At 41.5% G+C, this 26,386-nt stretch overlaps 1 protein-coding gene across 11 annotated transcripts in view; it reads right to left on the bottom strand.

Annotated features, from left to right (window-relative positions):
• FYN (FYN proto-oncogene, Src family tyrosine kinase) overlaps positions 1–26,386 on the bottom strand; it is a 125,335-nt gene that overhangs the window by 56,025 nt on the left and 42,924 nt on the right. For 9 of the 11 annotated variants that reach the window (XM_085541824.1, XM_085541827.1, XM_085541822.1 and 6 more), the window contains exon 2: positions 18,185–18,254. The exons of the other annotated variants lie outside the window; for them this stretch is intronic. The gene's annotated coding sequence lies outside the window, so the exon portion shown is untranslated. The remainder of the gene's footprint in view (positions 1–18,184; positions 18,255–26,386) is intronic. 11 annotated transcript variants of the gene reach the window in all.

The raw sequence follows: 26,386 nt of genomic DNA, 5'->3' as shown, positions 1-26,386 counted from the left end.
ACTCTATCATAATAGAAGTCTGCATCCAACCAAGTCAGAGACAGATAAAAATTAGTTTCGAACATCCCTAACAAAAAGGGTCTTGGAGAGATGAACAAGCACACATTACAGCCACTAAACTACTTGATTGATCCTGGGCATAAAAACTGGCCTAGTACAAATTAACAAAATGCATCACCACAGTATGGCCAGAAAGTATGATCCACAACTTGCCTGATCATCAGAGGCTAAAGGGCCTTTTCAGGTATGCTGGGACTTACATAAGTGTTTTGCTGTCTAGAGAATTAGGATTTTAAGATCATCATTATCAGGACACTTTAGCTGCTGTAGTGTTATGGTGTCCTGCCCCTTGTGCAACCTTCCAGAAAGAAAACCTTGGATTCGCTACAGCAGAGTCAGACAACAAAGGCTGATCAAAAGTAAGACTGAATAACCTTAGGAATTCCTGGAATTTCTCGTGTTGTTGTGTTGATTTTTAAAGCATTTGCACAGGATGCAGAAGTATGGTTGAAACATTGTCCTAAAACCAGGGATGAGAAAAGCACTTGAATCAAAATCAAAGTTTTCTGGTATTAAATTGGATTCCCACCTCCGTGGCTGCTCTCACAGTGCAATGACAGGGCGGTTAGCACAGCTTCGATTTAATAGCACTGTCAGACAACTTGAGGAATAGTGTTACAAACCAGCATTATTGCAGGCAGAGATAAATAAAGTATCTGCACTGCAGAATTAGAGCACGGGGAATAGAGAAGCTAAGACACGCACAAGGTTTTGTCTAGATGCACAGATGACACAAAACAAAAAGCAGCAATCAAATGCACCCATATCATTATACTGCATGATGAGTAAAGGTTTGTAATTCCTTCCATAGTGCAAAGCTGCAGTTGCTGACATCCACGGTAGTTTTCAGGCAGTGCATGCTCACCGTCTTTTTGGAGCACTGCAGAGCTGATCAGCTGCATGCTTTGAACGCTTCCTTAAACATGCTGGTCTAATTGACTTCCAGTTTTCAGTGACAGTGGATTATCAGTTATTTGGATGCTGCAGGCTCTTACAGGATTTCTACAACAGGAAATGTTTATTCCATATGGAAGAATACTGCACTTACAAGAAATAATGTAGGAAAGGAAAGTGATCTAATTTCTATTCTGCTTCCTTCCTTCTGCAGCGTGCCGCAATGAGGTGTTTGTTCCAAAACACAGATATTAGTTCAAGGCCAAGATTTTATTTACCCTGATCCTACAAAACAAGCCCACAGGTAAATAATGTTGAAGCATCTCAAGCTGTCGTACTGTGAGTACATTTGTGTGATTTAAGTAAGTGGGATTACAGATTTTCTTTTCAAGGTTACTGAGCTTTTCATACCCATTTTTTGCACCATAGTTGTAATTTTTAAGCTCCCAACATTAAAAACACTTCCAGAAGATGGTGTCAATTCTGAAGGGTCCTTCTCATGGTTTTGAACCCTAGTATTCCATGCTGTAGGGCAATGGCAGTTATGCTGCATTTAGGGACACTAGCACTATGCCTTCATGAAACCTTGCACCTAATCCATGGGTTTCCCCCCAAGTACCACTGCTGAAAAAAATAAACAAGACTAAATGTTCTGTTTTAATTAATTGCTTTTGCAAAACCAGTTCTTAATTTAGGAAGGCTGAGGTAGCCTTTTAAGAAGACATTTTCAGGCTTCCTCCTATAGATATCCCATTTATTACTGCAGCCGACAACACATGTAATATTATAAATGGCCACAAGCAACTGCCTCCTGTCTGCAAGCTAAATTGGCAAGACACTCCACAGTGCTTCTGGGCCAAATCTGCAGCAGGTAGGCTAGTGAATTTTGAGAGTTGTGAGCACCAGCAGATTCCCAAACTGGCTGACCAGTGCTGACTGCTTCTTACCGAAGTACTTGAAAAGGGACAAACAATTGGTTCAGGAAAAGATGGTGTTCTGAAGTGGGTTCTTCAGCTGCAGAAATAACATCCAGAGTTTGTTTGTTTTGTATTTTCTATGCTGTTCTGAACCATTAAAACCCTCCCCGCTCCATCCTGTAGTTTTGGAGAGCTGACAGCACTACCTCTTTCATACTTGTGTGTTAGAGAGGTCAGGGAGTTCAATACGTACATAAAATCAATGGACACTTCTAAAAGCTATGTTCCTTTCACTTATGACAGGAGTAGTGTCCTCTTCTGGTAAGGCAATATTGTCCTTGAAATCCAGAAGTTTTCTCAGAGGATGGGCTGAGGCTTCTGCTTTTTGTTTGCATCTAAGCACTGTGAAAGTCTTCAGTGCAGGTCTTTTTGTTTTGTGTGTGAAGAAAAGATGCTACATGTTTTCTTTTGTACGTACTTTTCAGAGCAGTTTCTCAATGCCAGGAGCACAAATGTAAGTTGGAACTGAAAGAGAACAGTTCCAACTTTGTCAGCTTCCCAGCAGTATATTTTATATGCTTTTGTTTCCCTGCAAACTCAGCACAGCTTTAGTGGCAGCACCCTGGTTCTCCCTGCCCCCCACAAGTGATACATATTAGTACATCTGTTTTCTCTGTAAAGTCTTTTTGCATTCTTTGCAGGGCACAGGAAGGATGTGGGCTCCTTTTCACATTCAAATGAGGCAAATTAGCCTTTGCCTGGTTCCTACAGTATAATGCTTATTTTACATTTAAGCGTGAGAAAAGGGAGGAAAAAAACCCCAATATGTTAGGTGGGTTACACGTTGCACTTTGGTACAAGCCTCACATAGCCAGCCTCCTTTTGCGAATTGCTCGCTACAGGAGACCACTGCTTAATGGGGTTCAAAAGTTTAATTGTGTAAAATGACTGAGTAGCTTGCACAGAGAAATAGTTGCAGACACATTAAGTGTGAGAAAAGGCTAAAAATGCCTAGGTGAATCAGCAGGGCTCAAGCAATCCAAGAGAGATTCCTGAAGCACACTGAAGGTAACTTCCTGACAGATGACCAAGGAGCCAACATGAGGAAATGCTGTGCTGGACCTTATGCCCACAAAGACCAGAGGATGTAAAGGTCAGGAGCAGCACTGGTTGCAGTGCCCATGAGATGGTGGATAGACTTTTCCAAGAGATCCAGATCACAACTCTTGATTTCAGGAGAATAGACTTTGGCCTCTTTAGGAATGAGCTTAAGAGAATTACATGGGATATAGCCTTTGAGAAAGCAGAGGTCCATCAGAGTTGGTTGATTTTCAAAGACCACCTCCTGCAAGTTCTGCAGTGGTCCATCTCAGTATGCAGAAAACCAGGCAGTAGCAGTAGGACACTCACATGGATAGACAAGACGCTCCTGACAAGAAGCAAACATAAAATGGGAGCATGCGAGAGATGGAAACACAGTCAGGTTGGCTTAAGAAAGCCAAAGAAGCTGAATCTGGTAAGAGATGTGAAAAGCAGCAAGACTTTCTATATGTGTATCAGTAGTGTGCTCCAGAAACTGATACTGGGTCCAATACTGTTTAATCTTCATTAATGACCTAGGTAATGGCAGAGGGTACTTCTGGGAGTTTGGGAGCAGTATTTGTTAAGTGAGATGGCTCTGCTGCCATTCATGGGTGCCTTGACAGGCTGGAGAAATGTGCCAGTGGAAACCTCATGATGTACAACAAAGTGATGTGCAAAGTTCTGCTCCCATGCTGAGGGCTGAGCACCTAGAAAGCAGGAAAGAATCTGCTGAGACACTTATGGAGTGCTGGATCCAATATGGGGCTTACAAGTACAAAATACACACAGAGCTATTGGAGTGAGTCCGACAGTTTACAAGATTGGAGCATCTGTCATATGAAGAAAGGCTGAGAGCTGGGACCATGTGAGCCTAGAGAAAAGAAAGCCCATGGGGATCTGATCAGTAAGTTTAAATGCCCAATGAAAGGCAGCAGTGAAGACAACGCAAGCCATCTCAGTGGTGCCCAGTGATAGAAAAAGAGGCAACGGGCACAAAGTAAAGTATAGGAAACATTATTTAAATGTAAGAAAAAAAATACCTTGCACAATTAGCAACTCCTCTCCCTCCTTCTAAAAACCAGACAAATGCAACAAGTCAGTAGTGTAACAAAAGTAACATACACGTTTTGCAGGGAAACTGCATAGTTCAAATTCCTGCTTTTCTATGTTCTAATGCGAGTGGTAAAGCCAAGAAGATGTAAAGAAAAACCAAACAGCTTGGTGAACAGTGGTCTACCGCAGGCACTTAGCGTTAGATGGAAATTCAGTGCAAACTCTTTAAGCTTCACCAACTTCTTGCACACTTAATGCATGCTGTGCAGGTAAAGTAATAATGCACCCTATGAGAGGAAAATCGTTATGAATTGGTAAGGATGTTATAAACATATACTTGGCTTTACCGATGGCAATCTCCCAGTGCAAACCCTTAATTCAGTTGATGTGCATGTTTGACAGCTTGTAGAGAGAGCCTGAAGGAGTGCTGACACACCTGATAATGCTTGGGAGTGCCTTCTCCAAGTCAACTGCTGTCCTCATCTGTAATCTGGAATGAATCAGTCTCTCTGTAACTGATGGGCCATGCCCTTGGCCTGGGGATGCATGGAATCCATGTCCCAAATCCCTGCTCTGCTCACAAACTACTCCTTGAAATAAGTAGTCACTTGTAGGTTTTTTCTTGCTTTCCCTTGTTCTGTCCCGAATCACCACATAATGGCTTATTTTCTCAGCCTGCATGTGAGCAGCCATGCCATGGCCTCCTGCTTGGCACCCTGGAGTCTCATGGCCTGCTCTGGCTGATCCTGGGAAGCCTCTGAGGAGCAGCAAGAGCCTCTTCTCCCTCAGAGCTCACACTGGTTTTCAGACACCTGCCTGTCTGAAACACAGGCGCCTACTGTTTTCACCCACCTCGCTCCCGTCCGAAGCCAAAGGCATTCAAATTGATTAGTCCTGCAGCACACAACAGAACAGCTAACCTATTATGTGTGGCAGCCTGAATTCCCCTCTTCTAGCTCTCTCCTTACAGCAGCAGTGTAACACTCTGGCTCAGAGACCCAGAGCAGAGAGAATTCCAGTTGGATTTAGACCCAGACTCACCCCAAAGCCTGAGCTTCCCTCAGTAGCAGGCTCTGGCTGTCCTGAAGCTGTAGGAATAATGAGGCTTCTCAGTCTGACACCTTTTATGCTGATTTACCCAAAGTGTTGTTCCAAAGGGATACATGGAGAGACTCAAACAATTCAGGAATTTCTTGAAAACAATGATGGTATTTTAGGCATCCTCAGAACAGTCAGTTTCTGTCTACTGAGGCGCCCATTGCATCTTTAATCCATAATTTCCATTGTGGCCTGCTAAAATAATTAGATTTATTATTCCTGTCACGTGTCCTTTCTGCAGTTGCTGGGAGGGTGTGGGAGAGGGAAGAGAAAATTAGTTATCAATCACCACTTGCCAAGAGTAGATTAAGACGTATACATTCCTGTGTAAAAGACTCAAGGGAGTTTCATTTATTCCTTTTCCTCTCCTCGATTATATTTTGCCTCTGTTCTACAACCCTTGTTCTCCCGCTGTACTCAGTCACAACCCGCCTGCGGTGGACAAGCTGGAGAGTGGTAAGCAATTCTGGACCTCTTCCCTTTCATCATGAGATTTCATTTGGACTCCCTTTCCCAGGCCTCAAAGCACAACTAGTTTCTGACAGCAGAGAGGAGAACAAGAAGAGAGTTCATCTTTAGTGATGTGATAAAAATCACTCTCTCACACAGACAACTGGAAAAGGATTTCAAAAGAGCTGTTGTGCCAAGAACCTGATAGCAAAACCTGAAATTAAAGCCAACCCACACCTTCCTGTTCACAGACAAAGCTCTTTCAATTTTTTTTCCCTGGCACTCCTTCTTCTTGACTAATTCTACCTGGTACTAAAACATAAGTCACCATGGAGCACACCCTGCCACCAAAACACCCAGTGCTCTGGAAGGGGCCACCAAAATTTCCATAATAAAAGCACAGTTCTGCTTTACACAGGAGGTCACCTCACTTCTCTCACTTAAGAAAAATAATAATAATAAAAAAATTACAGGTAGCAAAAGCACAATAAGCAAACGGGTTGGAGAGAAAGGATAGGAGAACACGGGGATTTCAGGGATTTGGTGCAATGGAAGGCCTGAGGAGCATGCAGGTGAGGGAGCAGCTGGGAAGGAGGGCAGGCCGGCAGCTCGAGCCCCAGCTGTACCTGTGCCAGCTGGCAGCTGCACGTGGCTGGCTGCCTGTGGGCTGTGCAGAAAGGAGGGATGAGCCTTCAGGGGAGGAGCCATCCGATAAATCATTAATGAATGAAAGTATGAAGTAATCTGTCTGCCTGGGAGGCAGAATTGTCTAATAATGAGAATGATGGCCTGGGAAGCCAGAGATGAGGTGCTATTTCTACCCAGTGCTTAAAAGATTGACCTGCCTCCTTATATGTTGAAGGGCTACCTATTTAAACAGTAAAGCCAAGATAAAATATGTTAAAATATGATAATAACATTGACAGCTCCATTTGCAAAATGGCAAAATGGGTCCTCTTTTGTCACAGGCAGTGCACAAAGACAATACCTGTTCCCAGAGACAGCTCGCACTGAAACAGTGGGTTTCTCAAAGCCATAACAAACCTAGCATGACCTTTTCCCAGTGCCGGTGGCATTTAATTTGAAATCGATTAACTATATACACAGTACTAATTACCCAGAGGTATTTTTTTATCAATTTGACTGCTGGTTGGAAATGCTTGTGTATGCCTGTGTGTGGACAGAGACACTCTGCTATCCCTGTGCTATGTGAAATGAAGCTCAAGAAACAATTTTGGAGGGTACATTCATGTTTGTGGCGATAGCTGCAGGGGGACAGGGCACATTCAGCTGGAAAGCGATGAGGTTATCAGGGAAGGGTCAGGAGGCTGGCATGGGTTGCTTTGCACAGAGATCTAGCAAGACATGTCATGCAGCATAAAATCAATACAGGCCCTGCATGAAAAAGCAGTCGTCAATTTTGTACAAATCTCAGGCTTGTTTGGAAAGATCCCCACAAGGTGATTCTTGATTTGTGTGAAATCTTAAGCTCTTCTCTCTTTCCTCCATCTTAAAAAAAAAAGAAAAAAGAAATAGAAAGAAAATCTTAAACATTCAGGGATTAGAAAGGTTTTAACATAAACACCCAAGGCACGAATCAACACAAATCCATCTAATACTGGAGCAGTTATGGGGTAAGTGATACAAGTGTTTTATCATTCAGCATACTGATAAGCTAAGATCTTCTAGAACAATGCGTAGATTGCAGTGGAAGCCATAACTAGAAGACATATGGTCATGAGCCAACCTACATATACGGAAACCCAACCAAGGCTCTGAGCAGATCTGCAGGGTTTTACTGCATGCCTATTTGCAGCACCGAAGCCCATTTTAATTATCCTGCCAAACCTTATTGAGCCACAACAAGGTTATTACCATTTACCAAAGGATCTGCTCAGGCAATTTTACTAGGAAATTGCTTGTGCCTAATCTAATCACTAAGAAGTATTTAAAATTATGTTAGGCCTAAAAAGACCAACAAAGAAGCAGGAAGCTCTGAAAGGTTCAAGAAGCTTCATAAGGCTGTTACTGTAAATCACGGCAGCAATTTGGAGATGAGCTCCCTGGAGAGACTCCAAGATATAATCAGATGCTGTATTTCACCGAGAACAAACAGAATGCAGGTGAGATGACTTAAAGAGCACAAAAGTATGATTTCTCACATACATAAACTTTCTACTGGTGACTGAATACATTTACATAATAAGTGGGGTTTTTAAATTATCCACTGGTGATGTCACACAGATTTAAATAATCTGCAGCACCAGTCTCTACTACTTGCAAGCCATATCTGTCACTTTAAAAAGCCTTTGAAAATGATTTAACTGAGCTCCATTCAAGAATTCTGTTTCTCAATTTTTATTATTTTTTAAACATCGGGTGAGCAACATCTATAAAATGTAACAAGTGGATTGTGATGACTTGGATTTTTCCATACCCTTGCACGCAACATCAGAAGAAACTACTTCTGTAAATTACAGAAAGTTTAATTGGAGATCGCTGGACCTTTTTAAGCTACAGTCAAACTTATTAGCACAACAAATATACAGCATTGCCTACTGAGTAACCATAGAAATACACTGATGGGACCTTTGTTAGTTTATGTTTTGCCAAACTGACTGAGAACAGCTTCCTATGAGCGCTGTAACCAACAGCTGTTTTGACATGTTGTGTGGACTGCCGTGATTTCAACTTCCGTATCTCCCGCTCTTTTGCTTATGTGTTCTGGGTGGGAGAGGAAGAAAAAGAAAGAAGGTAAAAGCTCTCTCCACACTTTACCACTCTACTGACATAGATTAGTCTAGGATAGATGACCTGGATTCAAACTGAATCAAACTGAATCAAACTGAATGAAATGGTATTCAAATACCAGAAAGGGAAAGTCATGAGCAGACAAAGTGAGCTCCAAGGGGATTTATCTCAGAATTTCAGTTTTCTGGTGCTTCACCCAACATCAACTTGCAGAACATATTAAATTTGCTGCTCTCTCTGTCCAGTATCATTAGAGAACTGTCCATCAAAGAACAGATTTCTACCAGAGCTAGTTATTAACCTGAAGAAACAACACCACTAATCACTAGCTGTGCCTAGGGCACCTTCCTCTTCCCCCACCACTGAACTGAAAAGAGTTTTGTGTTGATTTTTATTTTATTTTATTTTATTTTAAATAAGGAGAGTTCATGTCTAGGTGATGTGTAGAAGCATCTTCAACCCAGAAGAACCTAAAGCTATACCAGAAAGCTTCTGGAATATATCCCAAACATCAAGGATACAAAAGAAAAAGAAGAGAGCAAGACATTGAATATATTCCTTGTTATAACCTAATAGAAGATAAACATTCCATGAAAAATAAATACCATGAGAATTGCTGGTTGCAGTGGAAGTGGAAGCAGTAATGATAATTTGATGCAAAAATTCTCTACATAGTGGCACCCTTACAACTCTTGCTGTACCAAGTCAGAAGGCTTGCCTGGTATCAGTCTCTCATTGTCTACGAGGAGCTTTCCTAGAGAACAAAAGGTGGTTAAAAGTCATGGCTTAGGAATTCATTTTTTTTAAATCTAAAGCACAGCTAGGGAAATACTTAATACAGAAACAGAAACCACTGTGCTTTTTTTTTATGTCCCCTGTGGCACACGGGACTTTCAATGATGCCTCTAATATACGCCTTAAAGGGAAAACACACATTTCTTTTGATTTCTGTCACCTTGAAAGTGTAAAAGTGGTCTGGTAACACAGGATTAACAGTCCCCATTTCCCCTAGAGTTTAAAACCAAATTCTTACATAAATTCACCCAAATCTCACTGTCATAAAAAACACAACTAAAAGCAGTTGCAAATGTGGAGACCTGAGCTGGATGGGAAAGGCAAAGACTGAGATTTCCCTGGGTGTGAGTTCTTCCCAAGCACACCCACCTGTGTATGGCCAGGGGCTCTGATGTCCCTGCTGGGAAGTTAAGTCCCTGTGACCCAGAGCCCTGTACAACACTTGCCTACTGGGATGCCTTCAAGGTGGGATGTAGAGTATGCAGTATGTATGTAGGCTATGTAGAGTAGACATTGCTTCAGGAGAGATTGCAGGCAGGATGTTAGATCTTTCACTGGGCATGAGCCACATGAAGTGGTCACAGCATTCCTTTTGCTATGTAAGTTTAGAACAGTGCTCGCTCTCTTCTGAAGCACTTGCCCTTATAGACAGTCTAATTCAGAAAAGACAAGGAAGATATACCCTGTCATTTACAGCTGTGCATGCTGATCCCCTAACAACTTCTAATGACATACAGGAAAACTGATGGTTAGACTCAAACTAGGCCTCCCTATGTAATTACAGTAATTTAAAGGGCAAAACTCAAGAGCAAAACTTTTTAAAAAGCAAATGTTATAATCTTGGGCTCCTGCAAAGATATGTAGCATGTAACAAAATGGTTATCAGGGATGCCTTAAAAACAGGGCTGTGGATGTTGCATGGTGTTCCGAGGGGACAAAAAAAAAGTGACTTCCATCATATACAGACTGGTTTCTCTGTGTTTTGACAGATTTGGCATGACCACCATGGTAGAAAACAATGAGAAGTGTAGAGGATCTATCAGCTGTCAGTCTCTACATTTTCTCTGTCTCTACAGATATATTTGGAGATATCCTGTCCTACAGATAGAGCAGAATTTCACCTACTGGGTCTTCTTTCAGCCTTCACCTTAAAGGGAAAAAAAGCAAAATTGTTTGAACTCATCAATTGATGTAAATGGGAAGAAAAGGGGGATAAAGGGATGATGTTGTGACAGTAAATGGCATGCACAGGGAGACCAGTGTCCTAATAATATGGAATTAGCTGTGGGGAAAAAATGAACAATTCCTAAATGCCGAATGCTGCTAACAAATACCACAGCTAAATGAAAACTTTCCTAAACTGATGATTCAGTTCAACTACAGCTCACCAAAACGAGCACCCAGCAGCAATGGGTGTTGATGCACTGTGATGCAACCACGAGTTTCCAGTACATTATACTGTAATCCGGTGTTAGTTCTCATTGAAAAAAGACAAAACTTTTAACAAATGACAAAAGAGGATAAGAAATGACTCATGTTTAAAAAGTGCAGTTGAAGTTTCTTTCCAGACCATCTTCTCTCTAAGTAGCACCTTAACTGTACGAATGAGACAATTCATGAACCAAAGACCAAAGCAGTAAACTGAAGTTTCAGGTTGTATCTGAGCCATGTATATGATTTTTAACTAGAAATTTTGTAAAGAACCTAAAAAATCTCGTGCCACTTATATTCTTATATTTGCCGGTTTGGGGTTGGTATGATTCTTGCACAACTTAAATTCAACAAGGATTACAGTTAGTTTAAAAAAAAACAACAATGCAAAACCTACATCAGTATGGTTGTTACAGGATTAGAAGATACTACCTCATAATAGCAGGAAGGCAGGATTCTCACCTCTCTGAACAGCACTCAAAACCCTCAAAGACTGACCCTGCTAGCTATTTCTCACTGCAGCTGCTGCATGACATGATCAAGGCTGCACACAATCTTCAAGGCTTTTCAAGCTTTTGCTGGAAGGAAAATTTCAAAGCAGACTTCTCTCTGTCTCATAGTACTAGATGGCTGGGAAGGAATGACATTTACACAGTTGAATCTTTTATTATTTTCTCTTCCCTAAAAACAACAGGAGCAGTATGGCTCCTTGTATGTGGGTGCAGCATAGGTATAAAGATCACGGGGACTAAACATCCTTTATTAGAAGGTGGCAGAAAGCTCTGATAGCTCCAAGGTTTTCAGGATGATACAGCATAAACATAAACTTGTTATGAATTTCAGGTCACGGATACTATCTAAAAATAGGTATTTTCTAACCAGTGGTTTCCCTGATAACATGCCTTGGGAGGAGCAGGCTTTCCTGGAGTCCCGGAGCTCCCTGTGCTGCTCGCTGCTGGCAGCAGGGATGCTGCAGGATGACTCAGAGAGCTCTGACAGAGCCTTCCGCATGGCTGATGGAGTGTGACACATAGAGCTGGAGTCTCCCCACCTTCAAGCACCTGGATTGCTTCCCAGGTTTTCTTTCATCTTTGTAGCTCAGCAAACTGATTAATATAAATAACTCAATGTGCAAAAATACTCAGCTAGGGTAACCTACAGTGAGATCTCACCTCTTCTTCATGCTCTTTCACATGCAGTTTCATTGTGTCCTTGCCACAGAAGCATTTAAACAAGAGGGAGACGAAAAACTGCAGCAGCGTACTTAAGCTGTGAGGTGGTAACAGACACTTATGTCTTGGGACAAATTACTGAAGAGGTAAATTGCCTCTATGCAAAGTATTTAGTGTCCAACATAATGTTTTGCAAGAGGCACACAGAAACAAACTCCATAGGAATTATACCTTCTGGATACTTCAGCACCATACATTACACCCCAATGTTTTCTGTCCTCCATTTAGCTTCAGCAGCTGCTGACATGCTTGACTGATAAAACGATCTTCCAAATGATTTTAGTCCCAACATCTATTAAATCCATGAAGTATTGATGAGACAGAGAGAATTACATTAACTGCCCCCTTCCTCCTAGATTTCAGAAAATAAACTCTAAAAATAAGCTGACACATTGGCTGCATTGTAAAACAGCACACTTGTGTCAGGAAGTTAATCCTATCCAACTCAGCTTAGGCTCTAGCTATAGATATATTTAGTTTTGCAACAGGCAGTCTCACAGCTACTGCCTTATCTGCTGCCCAGAAATCACACTCTCTGGTCCCTGTAATCCTGTGCCCAGTCCACACACTGCACTGCACAACACACCATGCAGATCCCACTCCCTGCCTCTCCCACAGATTGCTGTGTGGTGGTGACGTTACCTACTAAGACCCCGTTGCTGCCTGATTATAAACTTGGCACAAACAGCTTCCAGCTTTGGCAGTCTCCTCCATGCTGGATGTTTGCTGTGAGATTTTTCCTTTCTTTGTTGCCATTTTGGATTTTTGGCATGACTTCAGCCCAAATTTTTCAAGCTAGTTCTGAAACAAGACATGGGAAATTGGAGTGATTTGTCCATGCTAAAAGCCTCTGGTCAGCCCTTCAACAGCTTGAGAGGTTTTGTGATTTGGAGGAAAAGCTTGTATGCTGGCAAGGAAAAATCTTTGTATTTTGATGTCTACACAGAACTCCTAAACATGACCAAACTACCAACCTCTGAAAAAAAAAACCAACTAATGAATTACTGACCCTTGAAGAAATAAATCTCCATTTGCATGGGCTCACTGAAGAGGTGACATTTCCTAGCAACTGCATTCCCTGGAGATAAACTCTACAATCCTGCTACCATGTCGGTGAGACCATCCTGCTGTAAGCTGGACCTACACTTCAATAATGAAGCAATCAGAGCTGGATATGAGAACAGGTGCAAATCTGCTCCTTATCTGAATCCGATAGAATCCAACCACCAACAAGCTGGATGGCAGTGACCTTGTGGTACACTACACAACCATTTTTACTTGGTTTTCCAGAGGGGAGGAAGGGGAACAGAAGGTGTAAGAACAGGCAAATGTGATGGAACAGGAGTTTTTGTATCAAGTGAACAGTGACAAAAATACCCTGAAGCATGCACAGAAAAGAGCAAAGTTGATGCAACATTCCCTAAAGCAAACATGTGAACTTGCAAATTTAATGCTCTTCTTTCAGCAGAACGTTTGGAGAGTTTGTTATCTTGAATTTTAAAAAAGCAAACAAAACAGTTTATCACTTGCAAAATTCCATCATGAATCTTCAAGATACTGTAACATTGTGATTCAAAGATCTCTGTCACTGAGACAGCTCAGAAAGCCATGCAACACTTTACTCCTATTGCTGTCTTATCAGTACTTCCTTTTCTCTAGGATATGGCAGAAGGTTCCTCCAGACAAGTGGCCCACAGATCAATCCTATTTGGACTGTCTCAACTTCACCCCCAAACAAAACCCAACAGATAAACTGAAGGACATGAGGGAACGGCCTTACATTACATAAGGGGTGGGTCATGTTGAATATTAGGAACAGTTTCTTCTCAGAAAGAGTAGTGACACAGTGGCACAGGCTGCCCAGGGAAGTGGTAGGGCTTCTTGTGGCTGTGTCAGAACTCAGGTAAAAAAGTTACGGTGGGTTGTTTTTGCACTAAGAGTGCACATTCCAAGCTCTCTGCAAACAACATATAATACTATAATACTTTATGTCAGAATCCTGACAAGAAAGAAAAATCACCATGAGAAATTTCATAGCTCTTTTTGGTAGATGTCACAGATATCAATAATGGTACCATAGAGATCAGACACACAGGAACCTACAGAGGAATACAATCTTTCTTTTCTAAAGGTAATCAAACTTAGTATGCATCAAGTTACTGAGAATTTGTTTAAATATAATTTCTAAAAATCAAAGCAAGCACAATCTGCTAATTAGGAGAGAAGAGGAATCTGATTGCTCTTAATGGGCAAAAAAGTAAAATAAAATCCAACCCAATAATGCTAGAGGAGATCTTAGCAACTAAATCCAAAATCTTAAATGATATAACCATACACAGAGCCTAGATGAACAAGGACAAAACAACACATGGTACAGAATAAGTCATGCTGACACACGCAAAAAAAATCTTACAAAAGGCCTGAGTTTCAAGGGGAATTCAGACTGGCAAAGAACAGGGGAAAAAACTAAAACTCAGACCACTTAAAAATTTTCTTCTGTACTTCAGCTGTGCTTCTCGGGACTCCTTGCAGTTGTGTCAGGGTTTTATATGATGAGGAGAAGGCCACTCAGTGACCACCTGCCAGACACCGTATTCAGCACCACATGGGTCAAACACCTAAGTGCCAAGCAGCGTTTGTTCAGACATCCACAAGGCTGCTTTACAGAAATCTCATCAAAAGAGGTCTCTGCTCACACTGCTCAGGAAGATACTATCAGCTTAGCTGAGTGAGTTTTAAGTTAATCAAGATTCCCCTCAAAGCACTCAAGTGTACTTCTCTGATCAGCTCCTAAATCCACTATGAAGTTTTGAGCTGGAGGCTGTATGATTCTTTCTAGGACTTTGATCCAAGATGAGTAAGTGACCTCTGTGCCTCTGAGCTTAGCTACTATGTCAGGATAAATTCAAAGTGTTCCTATAGTGTCCAGACCTTCCTAGATTCAGTGGGTTTGGGACAGAGACCAGACAAAACTCTTTCCTTGCCATAGGCAAACTTACAGTGGGGAGGGAGATGTTTCAGAGAACCTGGTCCAGAGATTCTGATCTGTAAGACCAGAAACTGATTCCTGATTATTCTTCCTCAAAATGCAAACTGTTTCAAGTGGGAAGAGGGGAAGGAACAGCTGTGAAAACAATTTGCAGAGTCTGTTTACATATTATAATGGCTTCAGGAAAACAATATTAAATTCTTGTGCAAAATCCTGAAGCAGGGAGTGCCACAAAGCGAGCTCCAAACTGGCTCAAAGAAATCCCAGAATGTATATAATCCAGCAGTGAGAACAGTGTCTTTGTATTGGGTTCTGTCTCTGAATGAAAAGTTTACAGGAACATCACTTTCTCCTTAGTTTTGAGATTCAGAGAAGCCAGCAGCCATGCTCCCCAAGTCTGATCAAGAACTAAAGGTTGAACAACACTGTGTAAGTAGATCCTCAACAAACCAGATTGTATTTTCACTCCCACTAACAAGTCTACTGCATCCATGGGACACCTTATTCCTTTGGAACCATAGGATACAGCTTCCCTGATCTGGGGCTGAAAGGTTCTTCAGCAAAACTCCAGTCTCACAGGCAGACAAGATGCAAGCTGCACACTGATCATCAGTGAGTGAGTGATAACAATGAGAAGCAACATGGAGGCACATTTTCACTCAGAGGATGGTCAGACATTGGAAAAGGTGCCCAGAGAGACTGCCACTTTTGGAGTCCACCTGAATTTTGAAAATCAAGGCCCCGACCAACCTGATCTAATAGAATCTGCTTCAAGGGGGCAAGAAGGCATACAGCAGTTCCTTCCAACCCAAATTATTCCTGTTTCAATAAACATGTTCCTTATATCTATTTCCTCTTGCTGCTCTCAAACTATGTTCTTTCATTGGGCCTAGATCACTGATGCAACTCTGAAGGGAAATTTAAACACAGCCATCACACTACCATGTCTGCCCATAACCTTATTTTCCTTTGTGTTACACAGCGACACATTATGATGGTGCTCCTTGACCTGTGAGCACTACAGTCACATCACACAAAGATCACTCAATATGTAAGGACATCAGATAACTTACAGTACCAAAGTATAGTAGCTACCATCAAAAAGCAAACTAGATATAGATCTTCTCCTGCAGCAACAGAAATCTGTACAAAATCTCATGTGCTGTGAGTTCATGCAGCTGGTCTACAGCTCATCTTTGGGTATACAAGTAGAGAGAAAATTACTTAGTGTGGTTTACCCAAGTATAGCTGTACAGGACTTTTCAAGCATTTGGCAGACTTTTTCTTTTTCTTTTTTTTTTTTTTAATTTTGATATTAATCATTTTTTTTTCTTCACTTTAAGACTATACTTTCTGCAGAAGGCTAAATGATCTACATATAAATATCCGCTAGCTAATCCAGACTCTTCTGTATGATGTAACAACATCTGTTTTTCTTTTTTAAATGGCAGAAAGGAACAAGTGTTCTCATAAAGCCAGTCTTTGATTTTAGGTTTTCTACCCCTGCAGGCTGTCTTACCCTGAAGTCCTTTGCCAATGGAGAATAAGGTGGTTTTCATTTGCAATCTGCACACATTGGCTGAAGAAAAATTCTAGTCCAACACTCTTCTTAGCCAAGGGAAAAAAGGGACACAAACTTTCACTAGCAGTTTTTTTCCAAGTGTACAAGTGATCAACAGGTACCAGCCACAGCTGCATACACTGAGTCTCTGAGAGGGAATAAGTCTACAAACCATGGAGGATCTGCTGTTTTGTTCTGTTTTGTTTTTGCTTGTTTCTGGGATAATTATTTTTTGGTAATTATTTTTTGACTGGAGAAAAAGAGAATCATAGAATCACATAATCACTCAGGTTGGAAAAGACCTTAAGATCAACCACAACCTAACCACACTACCCTAACTCTAACAACCTTCTGCTAAAACATGCCCCTGAGTACCACATCCAAACTGTTTTTAAACACATCCTGGGATGGTGACTCAAACACCTCCCTGGGGAGCCCATTCCAGTGCTTAACAACCCTTTCTGTAAAGAAGTATTTCCTGATATCCAACCTAAACCCACCCTGGCACAACCTGAGGCCATTTCCCCTTATCCTGTCACCTGTCACCAGTAAGAAGAGAGCAACCCCGCTCTCGCTGTAATCACCTTTCAGATACTGGAAGAGAGCATCCTCCTTTTCCACAGACCAAGCAGCCCCAGTTCCCTCAGTCTCTCCTCATAAGGCATATTCTCCAAGCCCTTCAGAAGCCTTGTTGCCCTTCTTTGAACCTGCTCCAGCACCTAAATATCCTTTCTGTATCGAGGTGCCCAAAAAACACAGTACTCGAGGTGAGACCTCACCAATGCCAAGTACAGGGGCAGGATGACTTCCCTAGTCCTGCTCACCACACCATTCCTGATACAAGCCATGATGCCATTGGCCTTCTTGGCTACCTGGGCACACTGCTGGCTCATATTCAGCCGACTGTCCATCAGCACACCAAGTTCCCAAACCATGGGCAGCCAGCTTCTCCACCTGAATGTTATGGATGACAGCGTCAAAGGCCTTACTGAAGTCCAGGTAGACCACACTGACAGCCTTGTCTTCATCCATTAAATGGGTCACCTTATCATAGAATGAAATTAGGTTTGTCAGACAGGATCTACCATTCATAAATCCCCATTTTTTTTCTCCCCCCTGGTTGAGAAAACTACAAAGAGTTTTCTCAGGATTACTTCCCTCCAGTTGGGGCATGTCACTAATTATCTTCCATTCTTTGATGCCTCCCTTCTTCTCACAGTGGCATAGCTCAGGAACACAGCTATGCTGTATACACATCACACTCCCACCTGTAGAAAGCTGTTGTCTCTGGAAATGTGAACAGAACAATCAGAAGCAGCAAAGCTTGTCACAAGAAATGGAAACAAGGAATGGGAAAACTGGTGCATCACACAGGAGCACTGACTACCTCCTCATGTCATAGTAATGAGCAAATCCTCCTAGCTCCATGTGGAGGGTATGAGATTGGATGGAAAGATTTAACACTGACCAGACATCCCCACTGCTCCCTCTGCATCATTGTGGCTCCTCACATTTCTTACTTCTAGAGTGCTTTTTGTTTCCCTTGTTTTTCAATTAGGCTTTGGGTTTCTTCTACTAGTTTTCAGCCACTCCTTAGCTGAATGTAACAGCTACAAACACAATAAGCAGATGCCACAGGAGTAAATGAAGCTGCATTCCTTGCCTTGAGGCCCAGCACGCTGCTTTCTGTCAGTGCTTCTCACACTGTGCGTCTCCATACCAGAGGAAGAAAAATACATGTAATCAACTACAGCCTTGTGAGCTGCACTTCCCATCATGTAAAAGAAAAAAATAAACCAAGATAAAAGCTAACACAATCTTTCTGAAATTACCATTGATAGCAAAAACTGATCAAGACTGCACCACTTACCAGAATTTCCCCCCCAAGAGAGCAAGTTTACATTCACCACATCTCCTCAAAAATGGCTCAAAAACGTGCCCTGCAAAAAAAGAAAGAGAAAGGGAAATAAAAAAATTAGTGACTAGAATGTCACAAATTGTTACACTTCTTTCTCACTCAGCTAGCGCTTATCACCAGACTTCCACTTCTAGGGAGTGAGGTAATTGGATTTGATCCCTCACAACTGATTATTACATTCCACCAGTATTATGCAAAATATTAAAATAATTGCCGGATTCCTTCAGACTGCTCAGACACATGTCACTGTCATGACAGCTCTTCAGACACTGAGGATACAAGGTCAACGACATGAAATGAGCTGCGGCGTAAAGCAAACGTGCCAATTATTTTAGATCAAGTCCCAAAGAATTGGTCAACCTGGGGTCCCCTAGTGAGTTTGCCTTACCAACATGTTTTCAAAATGTGATGCACATAATGCTCTCGACAGCCTTTGTGTTGGAATGCTACACAAAGGAAAAAAAAAAAAGGGGGGGGGGGGGGAAGGTTGTGCCATGTTACATTTTTAGAGCATATTAATTGCCTCCTGTTCTCTAAGAGAACAAAGAGGGAGAAGAACTAACAAAATGCAGTATCCAGTTTGACACACGTGAGGGCCAGTCTGAATAACAAGGAGAGCAGAAGTGACAAATGCCATCATTTAGCCAACACTGAGTAAATTTCAAATGACAGCTACTTCTTATTTTTCCTCGAGGCGAAATCTTTGAAAGAACAGCTCATGGAGCACAGCCTGACAATGATGTTAAAACATTTATTTTGCAAGTCCCTAGAAGATGGAGGAGCTGTGATTTTGCTGGTATTCGGCTCTGGGAATGATAACTGTGCAGCAAATGGAGAAGGACGCGCATTTCAGTGTGTCCAAAGTGGTGAGGTCAGACTGAACTTGAACTGCTTTCAGAAACACTCCCATTCCCTCCCAAGAACAGAGCTGAATTTTCCACGAGAGAGGCATCTGTAAAATTAATGCTAAATGAGTAACTTTACAACTATACACAGATGACTTAGGGGCCTGCATTATTGATGGAGAAAACTTGTCTCAGCTGCAGCAGCAGCAGATCTTTGCAGCACTGACTTTCCTGAAGGATGCTGTAAGCACTGTGCAGGAAACGAAGGGGCGAGGCTTCTCAGCTCATGTTACTTTTACTGGTCCTTGTTACATGAAAAGCAGCTAGGAAAATAAAGTCATTCTTCAGGAACAACCAAAGAAGTTTTACTTAAATTATGGCCACTGGGCTACACTGCTCTAAATCTTGGTTAGAGAGCAGGCCTCCAATTTCATAAGGCTGAAATGTCATTTTGGGTGGAGAGTTCAGGGTGGGGAACACACAGAATAAAAGAATGTAAAAACTTCAGAAGAGGTTTTTGTGCAAGACTGTAGGAGTAGGCATTTTTAATCACACAACTGCAAAACAAAATATCATCTTCCTTGCTCGCTTTCTTAGTTCAGTGATTGGAAAAAAAAAAAAAAAAAAAAAAAAGAAATGAAAACTAAATAGCCTGGATAAGCCAAGGAGTAAAGGAAAAAACACGACCCCCTTCCCCAACATCTATTGTACAGCTTGGCAGAATTCATGAAAACACTGAAAAAAAGATGGGTCTTAACTGCTTTGCTCAAACGTGGGGAAGGTGGTTATTATTCCAGTGCCATCCATTTCCCTCCCTAGCTTCCAGGCATTTGGCCTGGAAAGCAAAATCAAGTCAAGAGACTACTCCTGCCTTCCAACTAATTGGACAGCATCTGCATGCAGAAAAGTTGGAAACTTAGGAGACAAGCCAGGTTTGAAACAGACCGATAGCACCTCAGCTTCAGATTAGCTCATTATTTCCTTCTGCACCAAGAGACAGGTTTAATAATTCCTCACGGAGAAACGATCTTCCTTCTACCTATGTAGAAGGAACAGTTCTCTTTCTTGAGGTCTTTGAAAACTACTACTTATCTCCAAAATTTGACAACCAGTCAAAAAACTCAGAAAAGTGAGACTGACTTTACTGGCTTTGGAGAATACAGCATAGGAGGTGCAAAGAAATGAATGCAGGCTTTAAGATGTGCTATTTATTTATTTATTTTTGTAATTAGTATAATAAATAGAAGAGGCAACAAAAGCTTTGCCTGATCAGAATTACTAATGGAGGAGAGCTTTTCTCCCCTCTGCTTGGAAAAAAACAAAAAGCTGGAAGTAACCATGTGAGTGTTCATTGAACAGTACGTATCTTCTGGAAAAGGCCGGTTTTGCTATTAGTTCTTTTAACAGAAAGCATTTACCATAAAATGCATCCATTTGCTTCACTATGAAGAGTTGGCTAGAGGGTATAGAGGTATAACCTAATATTGAAAAAGCTGCTAGCACCAACTGAATGGAATATAGTAAAAGTTTAGGTTTGTTACCACAGCCAGTGGAAGAGTGGGGAAGGAAGAAGAAATGATGCAGGAAAAGTGTTGAGGATGAAAATCTTTTCTGACGAAACTAACAACTGAACTCCCCTTCCACTAGTCATATAAAAGCAAAAGTGAAATGAAATGAGGCTGTTTCCGAGCACAATGAATGGAACAGTATTTGATTTTAGCAACGTGAGCTTCCTGCCAGTTGCTGCAGATTGCTACCCATCCCAGCCCAAAATGCTTACAACAGGATCACCCCAAGCTACGACACCCATGTCACTGCCAAGGCAGGAGTGGTGTCCAAATGAAAGCTGACCAAGCATCTTCTCCTAAATGGCGAGGCATAAAATACTTAAAAACAAATGGATGTGAGAAATTGGTCTGAATCTCAAAGAAGAGACTTCATTTGAAGTGTCTAAAAAAAAACCTAACAACAAACAACCACCACAAAAACAGCCTTGGGAGATAATCACGCTCACTGTCTGCCAAGAACAGCCATTTCCTGTAAGCAGCACCAGCTTCAACAAATTGGAATTTTTTTACTGAAAAAAACCCAACAACCCGTGCCCTCCTCCCCCTCAGAACTGCACACATACTATTCAGTTCTGTGTAAAAGTTGCTTTTTTGTCCAGAGAAAAGCCTTTTGTAAAATACATTGTGGTAAGGAGAATCCCGTTACCAGCATGCTTGGTTTCCTCACCTTGCCTGCTTTAAAGCCAGCCCCTGTTTATCCTCATCCATTTCCAAACATATTTTGTCAGTTCAGACTGGGATCAAAGTTAAGTCTTACTGGCAAATGAGAAATCACTGACAGTAGACACAGTAACCACTTTTTTAATCCAAGCTTACATGCCAAACTCTATTAACACCCACGAACTTCCAGGATATTTGGATCAAGACCGTGGTGAACAATTGTAGACAAGAGCCCACAAAAAACTGCTTTCCATTAAAGCAAAAATAATTTACTGTCAAATAAAACAGATAAAGCCATGATTTAGTGCACAGCCAGGAGGATTCTGGTCTGGTACATACTGAAGGTGTTACAGCTTGCACGCAAGGTTAACCCAGCTGGAGGAAGCAACTGGCTGAAATCATAAATAGTCTTAAGTATTTTTCAGATGGATTCTAGTAGATGTAATTCAGTTTGTGATACTCAGAGACAAAATGAAACATCCCTTTGTTGCTGCCTTTGCAAACCTCAAGAAGAACCACACATCTCTAGTTGCTGGGCTATTGTGCTTGGTAATAATTGGTAAGAAGATGACTTTCATATTGGAGAGCAGTTTACAAATGAACATGGTTGGATCAGGGTGTGTAATCCAGAAATGAGCTGGATCCACTTTGTATAGAAAATGTTGGCTACCACACCAAGCAATACGCTTCTTTTTTCAAGAGTTCTAATGTAGTTAGTGTTTATTATGCTACACACAGTAGGAAATAGGTTCCAGGTCAAGAATTAACCCAGTCAGTAGTGAGTTCCTCTGGCCCTATTGTAGCAAAGCCTGGAGTGCCCCTAATCGGGCAGGTTGAGGACTCGGCTCTGCAGGAGTTTGCTGACATGTCTGAACAAATGCATGGAATCACACATGCTTGGTTTTATCTGAGGTGCATTTTCCTTATATTTCTCCCTTAGGGCTTTTTTTTTTTTTTTTATCTTATAAATATAAAAAAAGAATAACCATTTAAAAACCCTCTGAAAGCAACATTGAGCACAAGAAGACAAAAAATACCTCCTGCATGCTGGGTTTATAAAGGAACTGCACATCTTAAACTTAGCTTACATAAAGCAATCTTTTACCACGCAATGCCAGCTATATATAAAGACCCCTTATCCTGTGAACATCTGAAAGCTTTCCAACAATGAAACGTTTAAAGTTTAAAGGAAGCTTATAGGCTTTCACTTACATGGGGACAGAAGCCTCACTGTTACCCTGAGCCTATTTATTACTCGGGGAGGGTCCCAGAGAACAGCGTGTGACGCAAAGAAGCCCAGCCGGCATCAGGGGAGTGGGAGCTCCCACAGGAAGCAGCCAGGAAAGGCACAGCACTGGGTTTCAGCAGAGGAAAAGAAATTGTAACAGTGTTATCAGACTGCTAAGATTGAGCATTACAAATCTGGAGATTCCTCCTGCCATGCAACAGTGACAAGATCTGAAAGAGGATGATGGCAATACAGCAGGGCAGGCATCCTGCGTCTGTCATGTAGAACTCCTTGGGTTTCTAAAGCTTCATGCAGTTACCTGAAAGCTTCGTGCAGATGGGGGATACAAACAAGGGTAACTGGTCTCCTAAGCCAGTCCCAAAGAAAATGTGTACTTTCAGAACAAAAACAGCTGTCCTCATCATCAAACTTGCAGATGTATGAATACCAGATCTTTTAAACTGCTGCTCTTTCTGTTTGGAGCAGCAGGAACTCACCAAATAGATGTAAGTCAACTTGCAGTACCAGCAAGTCCTAAGAAGAAGGTAAGAGGAGAAAAAATGCTTTACAAGAATACAGAGGCTCTGCTTCAACTTTTTCTGGCTTTGTAAGCAAACAAACAAACAAAACCAACCAACAATCCAACAAAACAACCAAACACAAAAACAAACAAATGAAAAACTCCATTAAAGATCATAAGCTGAACTGTTTATTTTCTACACCAGTTAAATCTCCCTGCATATCAGATCAGTTGACTTCAGAATATACGCTGTTGTCAGTGAGCTCCTATATCCTGCTTGTTCTTTACTACCAGCCCTGCACTAGCATGCTGCTTGGTTTCCTTTTCCCTGGGATGTTAAAATACCAAAGAGAGCTTCAGTTCCTTACTGATAGTTGATATTGTCAGGTCAGTATTGGTAATAATAGTACCTCTTTCTCTCTCAACTTCCTAGCAGGATAAACTAAACCAAATATTTTTTGTACTCAGCTGCTTTTCTAGGTGCCCACTTGCTTTGCAACACAAAGCTATGGATCTAGAAAGCCAAAAATTGGAAGGAATGTAAAGCAACTAAATGAGCGGCAAAGTATCTGTTTGAGAAGATCTTGTAATTCTAGGCAATCCTTGCTATCCATGCTACTCAAGAGAGAAACTAGCATGTATTTTAGCTGCCTTTTAAGCTGGAAGCTCATCTGCATGCTGCCATACCTCACCCTCACTGCTTGACTGGTCAGACTCTGTGTCAGGCATCTGCAGCCACTAGGATGAGGTGATCCCACGTGGAACTCCTGGCCAGCTTCACAGTGAGCAGACACTGAGACTGCCATTCACAATGTAAGGAGTACGCAACCGCAGTGACAAACTTCAGTTCTCAAAACAGTAGAAAAATGACTTCATTAATTGCAGGGAGAGTGTTCGCATTTCTCTTTACAGAAAAATGAGAAGTGCTATGCACCAAACAATTTTTTTTCTTTCAAAAAAGAAATGAATGGAGCCCATAGTCCTAAGAATAGATGGCACTCTCTGGCCTCTTAGCTGGCCCTCAAGAATGCAGCTGGAGGGCACGAGGCCGGCAGAGCTGCGCATCCCTCCCTGTGCCCCAGCCTTGCACCCACTGACACCAGGGCACTGTTTTTAGGACCAGGAACAAAGGAAAAGGAAGAGCAAGAAAAGCAATAGCCAGTGTAACACAAGCTTTTGGAACTTTTAGTAGTTCATCCTGTAGTTTGCCTCTTGTGAATAAGGGAAGATTTTTCTTCCAAAGGAACAGGAAGGTCCCTAAAGTACCTGTAGAACAGCCTGACTAAACAGTGTATTTACGAACCCCTTGCAGAAGTAAAAATCTTTTTGAAGTGTAAATAGATTGCAGTATAAGAGTTGCTTTCTAGATAAAAAAGACTGTTTTTTTCAGGCAATCACCTGCCCCTTAACAGAGGATCTTACTTAAGCAATAGATATTTTTCTTTAATTAGTGTGTGAAGTTCAAATCAAGGACATTACATCTATGATGTACTACAAAAATGAGCATGCATACATACACTTTATGTGGAATAAATACACTGATGTTGCAATACCCAGAAAGAGTCTCAACTCATGACCAATTTACTTCAAAGGCTTTACATCTTTAAAAAACTGTGCATCTTATCCTATATTCTTAGGAGAAACTTGGATGAAAGGGGGACTTCTGTATTACAAACGAATTCTTGAAGCTCAGCCAGCCCATGGATTTAGCTGTGGATGTGTAATGCTGTAACGGATTAGTCACCCCAAAACAAGCTACCTGATGTTTCCTTACAGGACTGACCCATCTCCAGGCCAGCACGTGTCAGGTCTCGTTCTTGTTCATGTGCAAAAGCAAAGCAAAGCAGTTTAGTGGTGTGAAAGCAGCATGGAGCAAGACATGGGACAACTGGAAACTGAATACAGGCAGCGCAGGGCCCCATTCATGTGCACAGATTATAGTGGCTTCCTGTGCTATGTTCTTGACAGTGGAACAAAAAAAAACAGTTTGCACGTTTGCTTTTCCTACCTACAGTAATTTAAATATTGCCCCAGAATGACACAAAGGAAGAACATGGCCCACAAAGAACCCACATGCAGGCAGGCTGGGGCTGGCAAAGCCAAAGCACCTGTGCTCAGCAGGAGCCCCACCACCCATGTGTGATCCCATTGCCTGGTGCAAATGGCAAAGTAAAGATGCTGAATTTTTGAAAGAGCCAGATATTTGTATACCTAATTTTGTATTTAAGAAAATATACAATAATAATTTTAAAAGCACAGCAAAAAGTATACAGTGCAAGAAAAGAATACAGCAACATGATTAAAGCACAGTGAAAGCCCTTCACTGTAAACTAATTACGAACTACAACAAGCTGAAAACAAACTGCTTCCTTTTCACGCTGTTCACATTTATCTTCTAAGATGCAGGGATGGGGAAAAAAAGGAGGTTGTGGTTTTAAAATTGTGGAGCTTATCAAGTCCAAGATCAGATGAGTAGAGCAAACCTAAGAAGAAAACATCCTCTCTGCCCACCTACCTCCCCAAAAAGGAAGCCCAGCAGCAAAGGCCCATTGGCAGCGTCAGTGTGCTGGTCTTTAAAGGATTGCTCTGGAGAGCATTTTTGTCTAATCTGTTTTTATCTTTCTGGAAGTCTTAAAACAAACAAATACTTCTTATTTCTCTGGAAGTTTCAAAATAACTTGAGGAATAAACGATGTTATGTTCTGCTTTATTTTTTATAATCAGACAAGTTGCATAAAGCAAATAAACAAGGCCCTCGTTTGACATGCGATACGAAGCAGGGAGAGAGGAAGAGCTTTACTTTACAAAATCAGTACTATAAAGATCTATGTAAAGTAGCTGATGGGCTGAGGGTTGGGGCGTGGGGGGAGGGAGTATAAGAAGAGCCCTGTCTCTCATGGATTTAGTTATTTACTTATTTTCATGATGAGATTCCATGTTGGTGAATTCTGGATCCAGGAAAGAGAAAAACAACCCAAAAAAATCACTCTATTTTGACAGTTTACTTTCCAAACAAAAACCGTGCTCTCTAGCGGCTTCCAAAAAAGACTCCCACATAATGAATAACAGGAAATTAAATCCTCAGGACAACACAGCAGAAGTACAAATGAAAAGATTTTGCAGTGACATAATGCTCCAGCCTGGAGTGCAGATCAAGCCTTTATTCCTTCACGCTGTCCTCAAATCCATCAGGTCCCTCCTTCGAAAGCGAGTGTCCCAGCATGAACCAGAATAAATGCAGGGCTCTTGTAATTCTAGGATCGTGCTATAGTAATATAAACCTCTTTGCAATACAAAAGCCACACAAAAGCATTTATTTTGCTGAAATGTCCT

Source organism: Coturnix japonica, chromosome 3 (genome assembly GCF_054131305.1).
Source record: "Coturnix japonica strain WE chromosome 3, WE-NBRP24, whole genome shotgun sequence".
NCBI classification, from domain to species: domain Eukaryota; kingdom Metazoa; phylum Chordata; class Aves; order Galliformes; family Phasianidae; genus Coturnix; species Coturnix japonica.
The sequence above is the reverse complement of the archived record's forward strand: the minus strand, read 5'-3'. Positions and strand labels throughout refer to the sequence as shown.